Source organism: Lepidochelys kempii, chromosome 2 (genome assembly GCF_965140265.1).
Source record: "Lepidochelys kempii isolate rLepKem1 chromosome 2, rLepKem1.hap2, whole genome shotgun sequence".
Lineage (NCBI taxonomy): Eukaryota > Metazoa > Chordata > Testudines > Cheloniidae > Lepidochelys > Lepidochelys kempii.
This window is the reverse complement of record NC_133257.1, coordinates 159377196-159397004: the sequence shown is the minus strand read 5'-3', so window position 1 is coordinate 159397004 and position 19809 is coordinate 159377196. Positions and strand designations below refer to the sequence as shown.

The 19809-nt window shown below is 43.3% G+C and overlaps 1 protein-coding gene across 19 annotated transcripts in view; it reads left to right on the top strand.

Moving 5' to 3' along the window:
• The window catches only part of LOC140907213 (poly(rC)-binding protein 3-like), a 713049-nt gene that overhangs the window by 523737 nt on the left and 169503 nt on the right, over positions 1 to 19809 (top strand). The window lies entirely within an intron of this gene.

Genomic DNA, 19809 nt, shown 5'->3' with positions numbered 1-19809 from the left:
TACCACCTATAGGGCTGGGCAGCGTTCAGAATCAAGAACGACTGCTGGGAGGTGGTTGGGGATGGGGAGGTATGTTTGTTTGAGCCAATTGGCTCCCTCACATCCCTGAATTGGCCCCAGCCCCACCTCATACATAATCCCTACATGGGAGGGAGACTAGAAGAAAAGGAGGACCCAGGTGCCAGTGGGTTACCTTCCTTCCTACCAGGAGCCGATGGAATGGTCAACCCCCTACCTACTAAATCAACACTCCACCCCTCCCCTCCCACAGTCCCTGACCTGCTAAGGCCAGAGGGGACATTCTACTATCATGGCTTAAGTTAATGACCAAAGGGACAGTAAATCATGATTAATATTATCCAGTATTTTCTAATAGAGACTAGCAGAAAAATAGTTTTTATGAACATGTATTAGATTATTAGAGAGACACAAATGTGACTTACTATAAATGATACCAAGGAAAAGCAAAGCTTTGAGTGGAGGAAATAAAGCTATTTTTATATGGTTAAGTACAATGAAATCACTCAAAAGAAAGAAAAAAGCATTAGAAAAAGTGAGTAACCGTGGGTTTGTAGCAGTTATGAAAAGTTCATCAAATGCAGTAGCAGAAAAGTTACATTTATTTTCCTATGATCAGGGATTTAGATAAGTCATTCTGGACAGTATACTTTATAAGAATTGAATTCAACATCTAGGAAGTGTGAGACTGTGTACAATTAACATGATCTCCAACAATAGCTAATATGTTCTGACAAAAGGAGATGTTCGTAGCAGCAGTGCAAAGAGTAAGGGAGTTAGATAATTTTTCAGAGTCACTGATACCTTAAGTAGGTGTGTTTGTTTGGTGACAGGGTGATGCAGGGCAGAGGTCAGGTTGTTTAGGTGGCTTTAACAGCAAATTTCCATATTTCTGATGTTAGCTTTCTTAAGGCACTCAATCTGCTTAGCATATCAAAAAACTAAGATAAGTTTTTTCTTGATCTCAGCCTCAGTATTGCCAACCTCAAGAGATCAAAAATCATGAGTTTGGCTCCAAAATCATGAGATTTTCAAAAAAGAGATCATATTGTGTTTTCAGATGTACCTTTTGAACTGCCTCCCCCCATCCTCAATGTATGAGTCAGACAGTTAGCATTGCCCTTGCTCCCAAGTTAATGGGGTAAGGTGATTTTGACCCTGCTGCAGGAGCTCTGTCCGCCACGTCTGGACATCCCCTGCCCAGCAACTAATTCTGCCCCAACCTGCAAATCAATCCTGCCCCTCCCCCCAGTTCCATATCAGTTCAGCCCCCGCATCCCTCATTAGTTCACCCTTTCCCCCTCCCCCACCTCACTTCTGCTCCTTTTGGGGTTCTTCTTTTCCCAGCACTGGGGGGAAGGAAGCTGGAACATGGTCCTCTCCCCCACTTCCAGGTTGGGGAAGGAAATCCAGGGGCTCTTCACCTTCCCCCCCCACCTGCCCATTCCCAGGCAGGTGTTCTGGGGGTGGGGGCCAGAGGTGCCTTCCCAGTGCTCACAGGAGGGGAGGGAGTGGAATTCCTTCAGTCTAGCAGACAAAGTTATAACAAGATCCTATGGCTGAAGCTAAACAAATTCAGACTGGAAATAAGGTGCACATTTTTAGCAGTGAAGCATTGGAACATCTTTCTAAGGATTCTGGTGGGTTCTCCTTCACTGAAAATCTTTTAATCCAGATTGGGTGTTTATCTAAAAGAAAACGCTCTAGGAAATATTTCAGGAAAGGTCTGTGGCTTGTGGGCAGACTAGGTGATCACAGTGGTCCTTTCTGGCCTTATTCTATGAATCTATCAACAATGTAAGCCATGCCCACTCAGTGTGGTGCTTTGTCGTCTTCTGTGGTGGCTAGGCCACAACAGTTGATGAGCCTGCTACAGCCTTTGAGTCTGTGAGCCAGGACCTACAGAGGTAGGTGTTTTCATTCAGACAGTAAAGGCTCCTGCACCTTAGGTTCCATCTCCACTCTGACACCACTCAGGGACACTAGCATTCCAAGAGGAACCTTCACTTTGGATTTCCATATTCGAAGGAGTTTTTGTAGCCTAGGATGTTGAGAAAACTACAATATTGAGTTACGGGTTTCTTCCTTTAAGTTACTGAAAGATATTTATAATTTTATTTCTTATTTAATGATATCCAATTGTATGAGGAAGTTTTATATATAACTGCTCTCTGCCAGTTTATATCTCAGAGGGGGATGGGGTGAATATTTTTTTTTGGTTTACATGTGTGCCAGTTTTGGTTATTCCATTTATCCCTAACTTGTTGGGACTTGAGATTCATACTATGAGATTTAGATTTTGACCTTTTGTCTTGTCCCAATAAAACCTTTTCAGGTTCCCCCATTCACTGTAGCAGAAAATCCCATTTATTATTGGAAAGAATATCATGCTGCAATGTAACATTTTTATGCCTTCCACACTTAATGTTAAAAAATTAACCTTATTTTAGGGATGTGGGGGGGGCAAGTAAAGTAATTATAGACATGGTAATAAACTGCAGGACAGACTTGCTTTTACTTAGATAATGTACACAAGTTAAAGCTATCCTTTTTACTGTGCCTTTATTACATTGCATTGTGCACAGATGGATAGGCTTTTAGTGGGCTCAGGAGCAACAGAGGCCCACCCATATATATCTAAACCTTTCTAAAGCAACTGGAATTCCCTTAGGAGCAGTACATTAAAGCTATGATGAAAATGGAGTTTTCTTTTACCTTGTGACCTTTCTGTTTTCCCTTCATGAGGAGTCCCTTCTCTGGTGCATAATATTAGTCAATAAAGTTAAAAGCACCAGATCACATATGTACAGGGAGATAAATAATAAAGTAGCCAGATCTGGGTTTGCCTACAGCTACTAATAAAATGTCACCTACATTTTAGTTCTGTATGCCTCTAACAGCATAGTTAAAAATGCATTAAAATCTGATGCACGCTGTGGGAATATGACTGAGCTTGCCAGATAGAGAAATATATTGTCTAAATAATACCTTCAGAGGATATTAGATGAGCATAAAAGATTACAGATGCAACTAAAGTGCATTTCCTTTCTATTCCCTCTGCCACTAATGTAATTCAGATGTTTTAGACACATGTTTTTTTTATATTTGGATTATTTTGTGGAGGACTTAGTAGATTTTAAAAAATCCTTATTAGTCTGTATTGATTTCAAAGACGCATTAATTCTTAACAGTTTGAAATACTTCACTGGAAACTTCCCTTCACTGTGATTTTAAGCCATGACTGTCATCTTACTGAAGCACATTATTCATGATTATACTACATTAATGTTTTTACACACTTTTATTTATTGGAGCTGGGCAGATGCCTTAAAAATAAAATTTCCGCACATATTTGCGTAAATTTTAAAGAAAATGAATTTGCTTTGGCTAGGTTTGCACTTCTTTTATGTCTTCTTTCTGAGAACTTGTTTCTAGTGAATAAGTCTGGTGGGAGTTTCAACAGGAACAGCTCTGTTTTCTATTTATGTCAGGGGAGTTTTCAGATTGATGTTTTGTTTCATTTTCTCTATAGCAATTATCAATTTTTATCAAAACATATTTCTTCATTATTTGCTGGAGTGATTCATTGGCTATGCGATCAGACTATGTGTGGCTATGCTATCAGTGTTGTAATAGCATGAGAAATAAAACAATGGATGCCTCTCACCAAAATGTGTAGGGGTTATAGTACTGCAAATGGATAACTAACAAGTAATATTACTCCACTGCAGTCAATATTTTCACCTAAAGGTCAGTTGCCAGTAACACCAACTTACTTGCAAAGAACAGGCGAATACTGTCCCATTTACAGTGCCGCCTGGTACTTTCCCTGCCTATTGGCTCCCTGATGGACATTACTCCTTCTCCACCTTTTGTCCAAAATCCCAACAGGAGGACCATCTAATCCTTTTACTGAGTTTGATCTACACATCAGTAAGGCTACGTTTTAGTCATGAGTATTTTTAGTAAAAGTCGCAGGCAGTAAACAAAAATTCACGGCCTGTGAGTGACCTGTCCATGACTTACTATATACCCCTGACTAAAACTTGTGGCAGGAGCTCAGGGGGGGACGGCCAAGGAGGGGGGCGTTGCGGGTGCTTGGGGGGTGGAGCTGGGGCAGGCTCCCTACCCTGCTCCTGAGCTCCCCATGCTGCCTCCACTCCACCCCAAGCCCCTGTTCTGCAGCTCCCATTGGCTGGGAACTGTGGCCAATGGAAGCTGTGGGGGCGGTGCCTGCCGGCAGAGGCTGCCCGGAGCTGAGGGAGGAGAGTTCCTCTTGCCCTTCTGGGGAGCCCCCCCAGGTAAACACGGCTCCACACCCCCAGCCCTGAGCCCCCCCACACCCAAACTCCTGCTTCTGGAGGATGGAAGGGGGGACCGAGACTGCCCCAGCAGCAACCCTTGCATCTGGCCCAGAGGCTGCCTGAGCTGCTCAGGCAGCCCCCAGGCCAGGCACAGCAGCTGCTGCAGAAGTCATGGAGGTCACAGAAAGTCACAGAATCCGTGACCTCCGTGACAAACATGGAGCCTTGCACATAAGTGCAGCAACATGATAGACAAACCAGTACTGTTTGTGGGAGCAGCAGTAAAGGCTCTTCTGATCTCAAACAAGTGTAAGTCAGAAGTAACTCCAACGTAAAGCTGGTGTGAGTGGGTACAAAATCAGGCCCGTTGCCTTTTGATGTATTTCTATGTGGATTTTCCAAAGAGAGGAGATAGGGGAGATAGTGGGAAAGGAGAATTAGAGGGGATTAGGGGGAGTCTCAATGATACAGAAAATGGTTTGGGATAAATAGTTAGGGACAGCTTTTATTCAACATTTCCCATAGCACCCTTAGAGTTGCCAGGTGTCCGGTTTTTGATCAGAACGCCCAATCAAAAAGGGACCCTGGCGGCTCCAGTCAGCACCACCAACTGGGCTGTTAAAAGTCCGGTTGACGGTGCTGCGGGACTAAGGCAGGCTAGTCCCTACCTGTCCTGGCACTGCACTGCGCCCCGTAAATGGCCAACAGGTCCAGCTCCTAGGCAGGGGAGCCACGGGGTTCTGCATACTACCCCCGCCCCAAGCACCAGCTCTTCACTCCCGTTGGTTGGGAACACAGCCAATGGGAGCTGGGAGGGCAGTGCCTGTGAGCGAGAGCAGCGTGCAGAGCCTCCTGGGCCCCCCCACCTAGGAGCCGGACCTGCTGGTCGCTTCCGGGGCGCAGCACAGCGCCAGGACAGGCACAGAGTCTACCTTAGCCCCACTGCACCATTGACTGGGAGCTACCTGAGGTAAGCCCGTGCCCCAACCCTAAGCCCCAGCCCGGAGCCCACACCCCCAGCCCAGAGCCGTTACCCCCTCCTGCACCCCAACTCCCTACCTCAACCCACAGCCCCCCTCCCACACTCCGAATCCCTCAGCCCCAGCCTGGAGCCCACTCCTGCACCCAAACCCCTCATCACCAGCCCCAGTCCAGAGCCCTCACCGACTCCCACACCCCAATCCCCTGCCTCAAACCGCAGCCCCCTCCTGCACTCTGAATCCCTCGGCCCCAGCCTGGAGCCCCCTCCTGCACTCCAAACCCCTCATCCCCAGCCAGAGCCCATACCCCAACTCCCTGCCCCAGCCTGGAGCCGCCTGCCACACACTGAACCCCTCATTTCTGGCCCCACCCCTGAGCCCACAGCCCAGTTAGAGCCCTCACTCTCTCACACATCCCACATCCCTGCCCTACCCCAGTGAAAGTGAGTGGGGGAGAGCGAGCCACCGAGGGAGGGGGAATGTAGTGAGTGGGGTGAGCGGCCTCAGGGAAGGGGCAGGGCTAGGGTGTTAGGTTTTGTGCGATTAGAAAGTTGGCAACCCTAAGCACCCTCAATGTGCCGGGCACTGGACAAATTAGTAAATAAGACATATCCCTACCTTGAAGAGTTGACTCTCTAGGTGGAATTTAATGTCACAGTGAAACACATAAATGCTACTGAAAGTGATACATATATTTCATTTTGGAATCTTCCGTTGCCCAGTACTCTAAGACCCTGATTCTGCAAGATTTACAGTCGCACCTGCTCAACTTTATGCACTACCAGTGGGCCCATGACTCACAGGGTTTGATCTAACTCTAACTGCAGTAAATGTTCAACTCTCCTTCACGGCAGTAGTGCTGAATCAGGCCCGTAGTGCAGAAAGTTCAGTCCACCTTTAATTCTGTGGAGGACTAGAACCTAAATGTGCAAGTTTACATTAAAAATAAATAACTGATTCTTGCAAAAGCTCTAAAAAGTTGATTTCAAAATGGCTACCAAAGGTCTGGCTCTTTTTATTTTAAATACTTATATTTCAAACAGTACATAGTAGAAGTCCAATAACTCTAGTGGTCTTTCTGAATTTACTAGTGATTCTCAGATAGTAAATACTCTGCTGAAATATTTGATGCTTCTTGTTTTAGTTATTTGCTTACCGCATTTGACACAATTCCACAGCCATTTTATGTAAGACCATGTCAACTTAAAACTCACACTCTGTCCATACATATTTACCTACTCTTGTTACAACTAACATGCAGGATTACCATAGCTGAAAGACAGAAAGAATTTTTTTTTTCCTTTGTGTTTATTTTGTCAAATGTACAACACTCTGTGTATCAGTTTCTCTGTTTTCCCCTTTATCATCATTAAGAGAGACTCTCACAAACAATAGACTTTCTCACAGCAACAGGAAAGAGAACAAAATTTTTAAAAAATTTAGGAAAATGTTGTAAAACACAGGGATTCTGAGCAGGTGAAGTATTTGAAATGATTTTTTCTTGAAATGGATTAGATTTCAAATGGTTAGCAACCCATAACATGGCAGTTGTGAATTCTGAGTTGGAGCAGAATCAGCCCTCCTTGTTTTATCTTGTTCGAGAAGCAAATAATAAAAATATAAAAATGAGCAGGGAGCGAGCAGATGTGCCCCCTCCATCTTGCTAATGCCTCTTCTGAATTGTTTCCTTTGGCCTGTGTCTCTCCAAAGAAACCTTGTTTTCAGCTGCGTCTTTCAATCCATAGAAAAGAAAAGACTAATGAAAATATCTGCAGTGCTCTATAGCACAGAGTGAGGATTAAAGTCCTAATCTAAACATATTTTTAATCAAGTAAAATAGAACTCATTTACAGGGGACTCAGTTATAGCAAAACACTGCTTGTGGGGCAAAATCCTGCTCCATCCTCCGTGGCCACAAAGAGTGTTACTGTGGCAGAAGCAGTAAGGTTATACTATAGGGGGTAGGATTTGCAGAGTGTATACAGGAGTCTGCACCCCCGCACCCTTGCAGACCATGAAGCAGAGCTCTATAAATGCTCCAGTGCACTAAGAGGGGAGCGGGAGGGCAATTATTTTATCTTACAGATCAGTAGACTAAACATGTGTCCGTTTATTGTTATTCCACTGTATGTAATTTATTTGTTTACAGTATAATGTATGTCAGATGTACAATGAAATAAAAGATGGAGATTTCCTGGGATAAAACCTGCTTCTTTCTCTATTTTGAGAATGTTTAATATGCAAAGTGTAAGATCAGGTCTGACTGCAAATACTTTCTACAGTCAATGAGCCAAATTCTTCCCTGGTGCCAACAGAGTTAGAGTAGTGATGAATTTGGTCCGGCATGTTTTATGTTGCAATCATATTATCTCAGATGGCTAGAGAGGTAGAAACTCTAAAACTTCACAAACCTCGTTTGCAAAAGGAAACATGGCTGATAATCTATCTAATCTTCAGTACGTTGAGAAAAGCAGCCTTGTTCATGAACCCTCAGCAAGCAGAAAATTGTGTGCACTCATATGCTTTTTTAATTGAGAACTATCTATTAGGATATATTTTAGATGGTTAGATAGTAGCTGCAGAAACAAACAAAACTGCCTTTGTAGTTCATTTCATGAGACTAGCTTTTGTGTCCGCAGTCTTGAATAGAGTAACAGTTGCCTGTGACAATCTTTCTTTCTTTTATAAGTCTTATTCATAAAAGGGATCGATTTAGCTATATTCATTAAAATAAATCTCTTCTTTAAAATTGTGATTTTTAATCTGGGAATATGTAATAATTATGCAAGGCCCATGTATTTGTTTAAAACTCCCTCTTCTCAGCAGTTTGTACACACAAACATCCCCATAAAAGTCTTTTTAAAAAGGATGACGAGCCCCAAATACCATATTTTGGCAATTTAAAGTATTGCAACTCTGTGTTCTTAGTTGATGATAGTTTTAGACTTGTCACTACTGATATATTTTAGTGCACTCTATCTGGTTACTATTTCACATAACAAACCAATTAAATTGGCTACTTTGATGTATTCTTTTACCCCAAGTCCCTGGCTTCTTGGAGCCAGATTCTGAGGATTGTGTTAAATTTTAACCTAGCCCTTACTCAGATATTAAAGCCAATGATTTTATGAAAAGCTGAGGTTCAGACAGCCCTGTCCTATGGTAAACCTTGTGGGAGGGGGTTCATGAGGAGGAAATCTCCATAAGAATTCCCTTGTGGAGTTTCTCCTTCGTTAGTCTGTTGGAGCAATGGGGTTTGCTCCTACTCTTGGACCACCCACAAGCAGGGAGGATCTCCCAGGATCTGGAGGTATTTGGGAGCAACAAAGGGCAGGGGAAGCAAAGGGCCCCACCCTCCCACACACACCCCTCTAGCCATAGTCCTGGCTGGTCCTCTTCTCTCTGGAGGGGGAGGGTAGAGGAAAACAACCAACATGGCCTGGAGAAGAGGCGCGGTGGCTCATCCTGGGGCTCTGGCCCCTGGGACCACCTGAACCTGGCTTCCCAGTTCCCAGAAACCCAGACTGCTATCTCCTCACTCAGCTTCCTCCACCTCTTCCACTTTCAGGTCTGCTCCAGAAAGAGAGGAGGGGGCTTAGCGAGAACATAAATGTGCCAGCCCCTTCCTTAGGAAAATTCTGGTGGGACCCCTCCTTGGAAGGCTATCCAAGCAGAAGCGCTATGCCTCTTTGCCAACTCTGTGCTTCCTCCTTCCAGCAAACCCCAACTTCATGACAGCCAGGCTCCCCACTGCCAGCAATTTCCATTGGCCACTGCTTCAGGGCAGTTTCTCATTGTGGCAGTGCTTTGTAATACAGGTAATGCAACTGCAGGTTGTCTGGAGTTCCCCAGTCCCTGGGGACTGTGCTTCATAGGCCCTACCCCACCTAATATAGGGCCACACAGTCCCTTCATCTTCTTACTCCTGTCCCCCATCCTTTCATGGATCCTGCCTCATTGGGTTCTGGGATAGGAGAAATGGTGTCACAGAGATGACTGAACCACGTTTCCGTGTCGGATGGATCCATGGGAGAAATCCACATGTGGAAGGTCTCCGCCTTGCAGATCTTAGGGATGTCATCCTTTATACTGTGCTCAGGATTGGCCGTTGACTTCCTAGTTTAACCCAGAGAATGCTTTAGTGCTATGGGAAACATCCAATAGTGAAATATTTAAAGGGTAATCTTCTATTTGAGTATTTTCTTCCTGTTCAAAACTGTGTCCACTCTATATGGCCCTTGTGCTTCTGGTGCAAACCAAAAGGGGGACTTACACCACAACAAGATATATCCTGTGGCAGCACTTCAGGAACCTGGATGGTGGCCAGTGCACCTGAAACAACCTGGCAAAGCTGTGCATATTTACGTCTGCCTTTGGGAGGGACTAATCAGATTAAACAAATATGCTTTTAACTGGTTGTTGAATAATGCTTCCTGGAAAGCATTGGTATATTGTCCAGTATACCATAGTAGTATTTTAGCCACAGCTGTGTGATACAGTAAATAATTAAAATCATCACTGGCAAAGAAATAGGCAGAAGAAACTTAAGGGCAAATATGTTGGATTTTGTATACAGATATTTACATTTGCCACAGTTGCCTGTTTTCTCTTTTGGTCTAATGATGATTGTGCAGCCCTTATGTGTGTGTAAATGACATACCATGAAAGTTTTGTAAGTGACAGGACTGCAGCACCCTCCTTAACTCAGCCTTTGGCATTTCCATTACAGATTAAATGTCTGTAATAGCTATGCATACAGTACAAAGGGGTTATATTCTTCTGGCAGTGCTCATGTTAACATTAATGAGAGTTGCCTACTCAAATAGAAAATTTCCCCACAATGTGAACAGCAATTCTAGTAAATAGAAAATGTTCTTGTTTCTTCTACATAGCGCTGTTGTAATTTGGGAGGGTTGCTAAGAGTGTGTTTAACATTATTAGGTGTATGGTTGTTTGTACACTGTGCAGTTACATCACTGCAGCTGTTCTATTAGATTAATTGGAGGCAGGTTTTATATTGCTGTCTATGAGATGCCATTTGTGCTCACCAGATGTTCTTCTGTAACTTTTATGGTGGTGTGTGTGTCTGAAAGCCCCATTTATGCAATTTGTTCTGTACTCAATTCCTACCTCCAAAAGGCTGTAGGGGTGAATGGGAACACTCGGAAATGGCTGGATCCTAACACCTCGTAAGCCCTAGCCTGCAGATTCCCACAAAGTTCAGTCCTCTCTTCCATATTATTCAGCATCCATCTGAAGACATTACGGAAAGTTGGTGAGACAACACATGCTGAAGTGTCAGCAAATTGCAGATGACGCTAGCTCATTGTGTCCTTTACATCAGACTTAAACAGCACCATCTTCCAGATTTCTTAATGCCTTGATCAGCGCCTGGATGAAGAGCAGCTGGATGTAATTGAGCCCATGCAAGTCTGAGATCATGCTGTTAGGAAGAGGAAAGCACTTTGAAGAAACAGCCTCTCCAGTAACAGTCCACCAATATCAAGGGCATCTACCAGGTTGTTACATCCATCCTTACTTAGCTTAGGGTTTCTTGAATTTGTCAGTGCTACTGGACTTCCAAATAGCTATGATGGCGGAACAAAACCCACCCAATTCTGTCTGCAATACACCAATAGATTGTACATCATCCTATTGGATAGAGACTTGGCCAGGGTGATCATCCCACTTGTGAGTTTCAGAATAATGCAACTGTTGTGCAAGAATAAAGCCACCACCCCCTGAAAAAGCTCAAGCTGGTTCAAAATGCAAACCATCTGCTTAGGACTATTCACTAAAACGTTTTCAGTAACATCTTGTCTAAATTGTTCTTGAATATCTGCAGTGTGGTTCCTCAACTACTTTCCTTGATTATCTATTTTATTGCATAATTGGTGTTACTTCTTAAGGGAAAAAAACCTTTTTCAGATACTTAGCAAAGACTTTTTCATCCTCGTTTTCCTTCTTTAGCTTCAGGCAATTGCTTCTTGTCCTATCATCTTCTGAGACTAGATAATTCTCTTCTTCTATCTACATTGTTGCCTTGATGGTATTTATAGACGGTGGTCTTATTCTCTTCAATCCTCTTTTTTAGATTATGTAATTTTAACTTCCTTAGTCTACCTTCATAATCAATGTCTTATCCGTCAATCCCTGGATCATTGTAGTTGCCCTTCTTTTGTTGCCCGTCTATGTATGTATCTAGTTATTTTATATCATTCTCAAATGGTGGAGGCCAGAGCTGCATGTAATATTCCATTTGTGGTCACATTAGGGTTCTGTACAGTGGCTTTTCCAACAAAAGAAACTGCAAGCTTGTATTGAGTTTCCAATCTAATACCAAACCTACTTTCAGTCTCTTTGCTACTTTTAGATAGCTACTGATTTGGGTTAGTACAGTTGCTATCCTATCCTAAAGCATATACAACTTTACTTATGAGATGTAAATTTTGTTTTGTGTTGTGCAGCATGCTGCCAACTTCACACATTTCTAGGCCACTTTCCACTCTGCTTCTGTCCTTTTGCTTTCCAATTTCAGGTGAGAGCCAAAGTAGTAGAGTTAAAATACTGAGAGAGAGAAGTCATTCTCATATCTGACCAGATGCAGAAAGTACCATGAGAGCCTGTTCTAATAACACTGCAAGCTTGATTGCTACTAGACACTGTACTATGCCTACAGCATTTTAGGTTCTGAACCAGACTACACCAAACCTCCTGAACCTTATTAGGTTTACCCCTCAGCTTTGCAAACACTTCAATTTTGGGTTGATTTTTAAAATATATATGCAAAAAAAATCATATGGGTCCCCTGTAGTCACTAAATAAAATCACAGCTTTTCTCATTAAAACTATTACAGAAATAAAAACTAAACTGTACAATTGTTGAATTTTTCTATGTAATTTACATTTTTCACAATGAATAATCTTCTCTACAAAATGCTGTTTGATCTAACACTTGCTGCAGTGGCGTTGCTCTTCCCTGGGGCATTATTTTAGGCTACTGTGGTTAAGGATATTTACTCTTGATTGGAATGGGAAGAGAACAAGGAGGAATCCTTACTGAAAAACCTTAGGGCCAGCTCCTGTTTCCATTGCAGGCAATGGCAAAATTCCAGATGACTTCAATGGGAGTAGAACCAGGTCTTTATCGGGGAAAATTTTTTGCCTCTAACTGTGTTGCTGACATCTTGAATCGCTCTCACCTGGAGGGTTACTAGAATTTCAACTTTCTTCCTGAGGAGTGTTCATACAGCACTTAGCAAAATGCATACCAGGTCCATGCCTAAATACTACCTTAAAACTAATAATAATAAATTATTCCTTGCTTACCAAAATCCCCAAACCATCCAAACTAAATGCTCTGTTAAATAAAGACACGTTTACATTGCTTGATGAGCTTATATTTTGACAGATTGTTCCTTAATATTCCTGGCCAAATTTTAGCCTTGGCATAAATGGGCATATTTCTTAGTAGCTTCCATCTGCGTCTATGCCAGGGATGAATGTGGTTCATTATCCTCAGCTGAGACTATCTCAAGTGATGCTTTAATATCCTTCTGTGTAGATGTTTACATACAATGATTTTGAATAATTTTTCATCATAATTCAGGTAAAAGTTTTTAGTGTGTTGAGTTGTCTCTAAAATGTGCTACTACTTGCCATGTTTGGGGTGCCTGCCAATGACAGGCATTTCCATTCTGACTGTATAGTTATGTTAATTCTAGAGACCCATTTTAAGTGTTCTAGGTGGCCTCAGATTAGTGACAAAATGAATGCTGTCAGGTGTTACTATTATTCACCAAGCCTGTGCCCATTAAAGTCAGTGGCAGAACATGAGAGCAGCACTGGGTCCTAAGGGTGGAGTGCCCAGCCTGGCACTGCTCCACACAAAGCCGAAGCGAGTGGGCTTCAGACCATAACTGGGCAGAAATGAATACGTCCTCCCAGTGACGCAGGGAGAGGCAGTCAATTTCTCTGTAATCATTCAAAGCCACTCTTCCAACCTCTGGGCTCAGACAGTGGCTCTTACCTCTCAGCAAGGGTTCCCAGCCATTGGATCTGTGTAGGCATGGATCTGATTGCCCCTTTCATGGCAAACCTCTAGTTCCTCCCCAGTGCCAGTGTACGTGGAGCTGTCATGCAGTTCAGTTCAGCATTGGCTGGGGGCAGGCGGTGTGGTGTCAGCAGCACTGCCCGAGGGTGAGTTTCATCCTGTAAGCACTTGTCCTTGTTGCTTTGAACTGGACGTACTGTGAGAGCAGTAGCCTGGCCCAGGAAGTTTGCAGTGCAGGGTGTAAAAAGGTAACAGAAAAATGTGCAATAGGAGACCAAAAAATTATGTCTGGGGAGAGGATTCTTGAAGCTGAAATAAACCAACTGGTTCCTAATCAAAAGCTTTAGTTTCACTTTTTTTGTTTTGTTTGTGTTTCTGAAACAACAGATGCTGTCACGTTGCTCAAGTCCTTTCTGAATGCCCAAGAGCGTTGCTCCAATCCAGTAGCATTATTTGGCATCGGGTGAAGGAGCCAGGGAATGAGGATTCCCAAGCTAAGTGGGCTCCGCAGCACAAGTGTGCGTCCCTGCTGTATTTATAGGCTCTTACAGCACTGTTGATAGGAAAGTCAGAGGCAGGCATACTACTTTTGGTCACATTGTCAGCAAGAGAGAAGAGCTGTGCATTTTTTTTTTCTTAACTTCTTATCTGAGCAGCCCAGGGGGATTAGTGTCAGCTGGCCTGCTATGGTATCTGGTGAGCGTAGACAGTTTCTACATGCGCTGGGCTGAGCACAGAGTGTTTGTGCATCTTTGGGGATGAACAGAAAGGGCTGTTAAATAGTTTCAGCTCGTCAAGGTTCAGAATATGGATATAACTACCACTGAGCAGCTCTCTAATGTAGGGAGGAAAGTGCCCCTCTGCAAGTATAACACCTCTTCAGGTACTGCACAATGTTCTCCCTTTACTTGCTTTGTAATGAATATAGCTTTACAGACAGAGAAATGCTCAGCAAGGTTAAGTGGAAAAATTAATTCTCTTTTATTAAACAATTTGTTGCTGCCTGAAGGAATAAAAGTTTTCAGGTCAGCCATACCATAGCAATTAAAAGAATCAAGGATAAGACACTCCAGTGGAAGTAAAGCCTCTTTCTTCTAGGCCTTATCCTCAGTTTCTCTCTGCTGGATGGGCCCTGTTAACCCTGCATCTATGGAACACGGTCAGTTGACCTCAGTTTTGTGCTTCTCCTAAAAACACAGTCCCCCATGCTGCCATCTGGTGGCTGCAGAACCCTTCCATAGCACAAGAACAAAGAACGGTATCTTATCGATAACTACAGTATCTTATTAATAATATCATTCGCTTAAGATGTCATTGTCAACATACGTCCCAGCCTTTGGGTTGAATTCAGAGTACTTGTGACAGAAATACTGAAGACAGCCTTTACTTACCATATGCTTTGAGAGTTTGTGCACCTAATACTGCTGAGACTTTAATAGCGTACATGGCTTACATTAGTGTTAATCATAGTGGAGACTGCTCTTGAACCATTGCAGAATGTTAGTTCATAAACTAAGTACTGTTTATCACAAAAAGGGCATCCATTGTATGCAGTTCCACAATGCAAAGACCTGGTAAGAATGTATAGTGAAAAGAGTAGTCAGAGCCAGACATAACATTTCATTAAACAACAAATCAGGCTGGGAAGAAAGAGGGTCTTGTGGTTAAGGCACAAGAATGAGACTCAGAAAACCTGCGTTTACATCCTGGCTCTGCTGTAGGCTTCCTGAGTTGGTTGCCTAATCTCCTCCCCCCTTAATCTCCCTGTTCCTCAGATCCCCACCTGTAAAATAGTGAAATGCTTTTTCTCCCAGTCTTTCTCTGTCAGGTCTGTTTAGATTGGAGTGGCTCAGAGGGCCAAAGAACTGCCCCAGTATATTTTATGGGACTTCATAGAACAAAATCTTACTGACAGCATCAGCAACAATCACTACATCCACCACTGAAATGCATCCACTTCTGTAGATCAGTAGCAGTTGTTTAACAACACAGAGCAACACAACGTTTTAAGACTAGTGAAGAACATCAGCTCATACTGCCCAGTGTTGGTAGACAGAATGTAATTGTATGAGTACATTAGGCTAGATCACTTGGGTTAAATCAAAACTTTCATTCTCATGCACCTTGATGAGGCAATTAACAATGGCTGGAAAGCACTTTCTAGTGTGACTTAAGTTATAATGCTCCATGCTGGCAGCAGCGCATGCTAGGCCTATGTCTTTGACATTCATTTCCAACTTTCAGCAATTAGTGCCAGACTCAAGCAACTTTCAGGGCAATTTGTAACAGGCATTCCTCTATTTAGCATTTGATTAAACTTATTTTATTTGATTACTTTCAGTTTTAATTTTCTGTAATTAAGGTACCTATTTGCCGTTATGATAAGGACTACAGAAATTAACAAAATAAACTTTCATTACTACAGTAAAGTAAAACTAAAGTTTTAAGTTTCATCCAAAAGATGACTTCTGCAATGGCCTAGCACTCTCTTAACACCAAACTCATCATGGGCCACTGGTTCACTACAGACTCAGAGGGAAGACTGCCACATCCTGAATCACCAACACAACTTTTTCATGCTCTGTAAGAACTGCTACATTAATATTTGCCCTATTCATTTAGATCACTGTGTGAGCCATGCTGCCTTGGTGTGGCGCTCTGTCCCCCTCTAGTGGCACCTAGCCCACCTGGGACTAGATGAGTCTGCTATAGCCTTAGCTAAGAACAATGTGGCTTTTAGCTCACACAGTAGAGAGGCTCATGCGTTTAGCTCCAGTGGTCCCAGATTCCATCCCATCCGCTGACAACCGCTTTGGCATTACAATTGCAAATTATTAATCATTCAGATTGTACAGATATTATTTAAGATCCATTTGTTAGCAAAAGTAATGAACCTCCATTTATACAGCAAATTCTTACTTCTCAATTCTTATTCAACAATACGTAACTAAATTTAAAGGAGATGAAGATTTCTGGTGATATCTGATGCTCGTTTGTACATCACATACTGGACTTTAGTAAGGTTTTTGATACTGTCTCACATGACCTTCCCATAAACAAACTAGGGAAATATGGCTTTGATAGAGCTACTATAAGGTGAGTGGATAACTGATTGGAAAACTGTTCCCAGACAGTAGTTACCAGTAGTTCACAGTCAAGCTGGAAGGGCATATCAAGTGGGGTCCCACAGGGATTGGTCCTGTGTCCGATTCTATTCAGTATCTTCATAGTTATTTAGATAATGGCATAGAAAGTACACATAAAGTTCGTGGATGATACCAAGCTGGGAGGGGTTGCAAGTGCTTTGGAGGATCAGATAAAAATTCAAAATGATCTGGACAAGCTGGAGAAATGGTCTGAAGTGAATAGTATGAAATTCAATAAGGACAAATGCAAAGTACTCTACTTAGGCAGGACCAATCAATTGCGCACATTCAAAATGGGAAATGACTGCCTAGGAAGGAGTACTGCAGAAAGGGATCTGGGTGTAAAAGTGGATCACAAGCAAAATATGAGTCAACAGTGTAGCACTATTGCAAAAAACACGAACATCATTCTGGGATTCACAGGAGTGTTGTAAGCAAGACACGAGAAGTAATTCTTCTACTCTTCTCTGGGATGATAAGGCGTCAGCTCAAGTATTTTGTCCGGCTCTGGGCGCCACGTTTCAGGAAAGATGTGAACAAATTGGAGAAACTTTGGAGGAGAACAACAAAAATGACTAAAGTTCTAGAAAACATTACCTATGGGGAAAGATTGAAAAAAAAATGGGTTTGTTTAGTCTGGAGAAGAGAAGGCTGTGAGGGGGACATAACAGTTTACAAGTACGTAAAACATTGTTACAAGTAGCAGGGTGAAAAATTGTTCTTCTTAACCTGTGAGGATAGGACAAGAAGCAAGGGGCTTAAATTGAAGCAAGAAAGATTTAGGTTGGACAATAGGAAAAACTTCCTGTCAGGGTAGTTAAGCACTGGAACAAATTGCCTAAGGAGATTGTAGAGTCTCCATCATTGGAGGTTTTTAAGACCAGTTTAGACAAACACCTGTCAGGAATGGTCTAGATATTATGTACTCTTGCTTTGAGTGCAGGGGACTGGACTAGATGACCTGTTGAGGTCCTTTCCAGTCCTATACTTCTATGATTCTATGGTTATCTCTCAAATGTTAATATTAATTAACTTTTCCCATTTTCAAAAGTAACTCATGTACTTAGGACTTGCCTACATGGGGAAGCTATTACAAAATAAGCTAAGGTATGAATTTTAAAGCGCAATAGCTATTCCGCACTAGCTCCCTGTGCAGATGCTCTTATTCCACACTAAAAGTGCCTTTGTGCGGATTAATTTAATCTGTTTCCAAAGTAAATTAAGCTAAACAACACAAAGGGATTCTCTAATTGAACAAATAGGCTATGGCAAGCTGCGGGTGACTCTCCAAGGTACGAGCTTCCTGCAGTCTGACTGTCCGCTTGCACCTTGCTGACACACATTAACAATTGGTCAGTGCACTTTGAGCTAGTCCCATTCCAAAGAAGACTAGAGCAAAGTGCTCTAACAAACTGTTAACGCACAGCGGCAGGGTGCACACAAACAGCTAGGCCTGTTCTCCGCTACCGAGTTAGGTCACCGTAAGCTGCCTTGCGTCAGCCTAGTTGTGCAAGTGACTACCTTTAAACTGGTCGCCCACCAATACAAGTGCCCCGTTACTGCAATGCAGTAACACCATCTCCCTGAGTGTCGTTGAGCCATGAGTGATATACTAAGGTAGATGCAGCGTGAGTGTAGACGCTGCATTACGTATGTCGACCCTAATAGTACTTCAGCAGCTGTCCCGCAGTGCCCCACACTGACTGCTCTGGTCACAGTTGTGACCTCCACTGACCAGGAGTCATGGAAACCAGACGGCCTCCCTCTCATTTAAAGCCCCATGAATTTCTGAAATGCCTTTTCCTGATTGTCCAGCTTGGTGAGCACACCCAGCAGCTCTCCGATGCTGTGTGTAGCCGCCCATGCCGGCTACCTACGCCAGGCACACTGTGGCTTGAAATAGACAGGAGAGACTGGATCTCCTATGGGAAAAAGAGACTAGAAGCACTGCTGCGGACCAGCCATAGAAATGTTGACATCTACGAGCAGATTGCACAGGGGATGCAAGAGAAGGGATATGACAAGGAGCAGCAGTGTTGCATGAAAGTGAAGGAACTGCATCAGGCATATCAGAAGGCCAGGGAGGCCAACAGTCAATCTGGTCCTGAGTCACAGACCTGCCACTTTTACAAAGAGCTGCACTCCATGCTTTCAGAGACACTACCTCCCTCCACACACCACTGTGGCTACCTCCAAGGAGCCCAAGTCATAGGCTCTGGCGTGGAGATCGAGAAGAAAGAGGAGGAGGATGGGGGACATGCGACCAGGGGGTCCAGCTATGCTGCAAGCCAGAATATGTTTGAGACTCCACCTCAGTCCTGGCAGTCAAGCATGGATGAGCCCGATGCAGGGGACGGATTGTGTAATTGTATTTCCCGTTACATCAATGTACTGGTGGTGCCCCCAATTTAACAGGACACAGCTATTGACTTTTCATTAATTTACTCATACTAGAAGAGGTAGCATTGCAACAAAGAGAAGTAGCGTTGTTATCTGCTTTACGTTCCCCTGTAGAGTTTTTGAAGTCATAGCAGTACCAGGATATTAGAGAGACGAGGTTGGTGAGGTAATGTCTTTTGTTGGACAGAAGTTGGTCCAATAAAAGATTTTACCTCACCCAGCTTGTCTCTCTAATTCTCCTGTAGAATTAGGCAATGGGGGCCATGAGGAACAGTTTGTTTATGTACACAGAGATGTCTCTTGAGTCCCCCTGAGAGATCTCAAAGAAACTTCCATGGAGCTACTCTGTGATCCTCTCCCAAAGATGTCCAGGGAAGGTAGCCTTATTTCTTCCTCTGCGGTAGACACTTTCCCATGCCAGTTAGCGATAACTTCAGCAGGCACCATTGTAGTAAACAGGCTAGTAGCATACGGGCCTGGGCACTTTCAGGATGCCAACAGCAGCTGTGCTCTCTGTACCTTTGTTATCCTCAAGAGTGAGAGATCAGCTAAAATCACCATCACCTATGGAAAACGGTGCCAGTATTCAGGGCCACTACCCTATGTTCATAGTTTCATGCAACCGAACAATTCCCTCCTCATTTCTCTGGCCTCTGGCGGGCCACACTCACTGTGGCTGGTGCTGTGAGTGGTGCCATATGCAAGCACTCCCAAGCAGAAGCGTCAATAAGCAGGTCTTATTTAAAACTTATGGGGAGCAGGGGAAAGGAATTCAGAATTGTAAGTTTTCCTTTCCACAGTGTCTATACTGGCAATGGTACCTGTGTGTGTTTTAGCTGTAGCTGCTTCCATTGCCCCTGCATGCATGTGGAAAGCCTGAGCCAGATAAGGAGGAGAAAAAAGAGGAA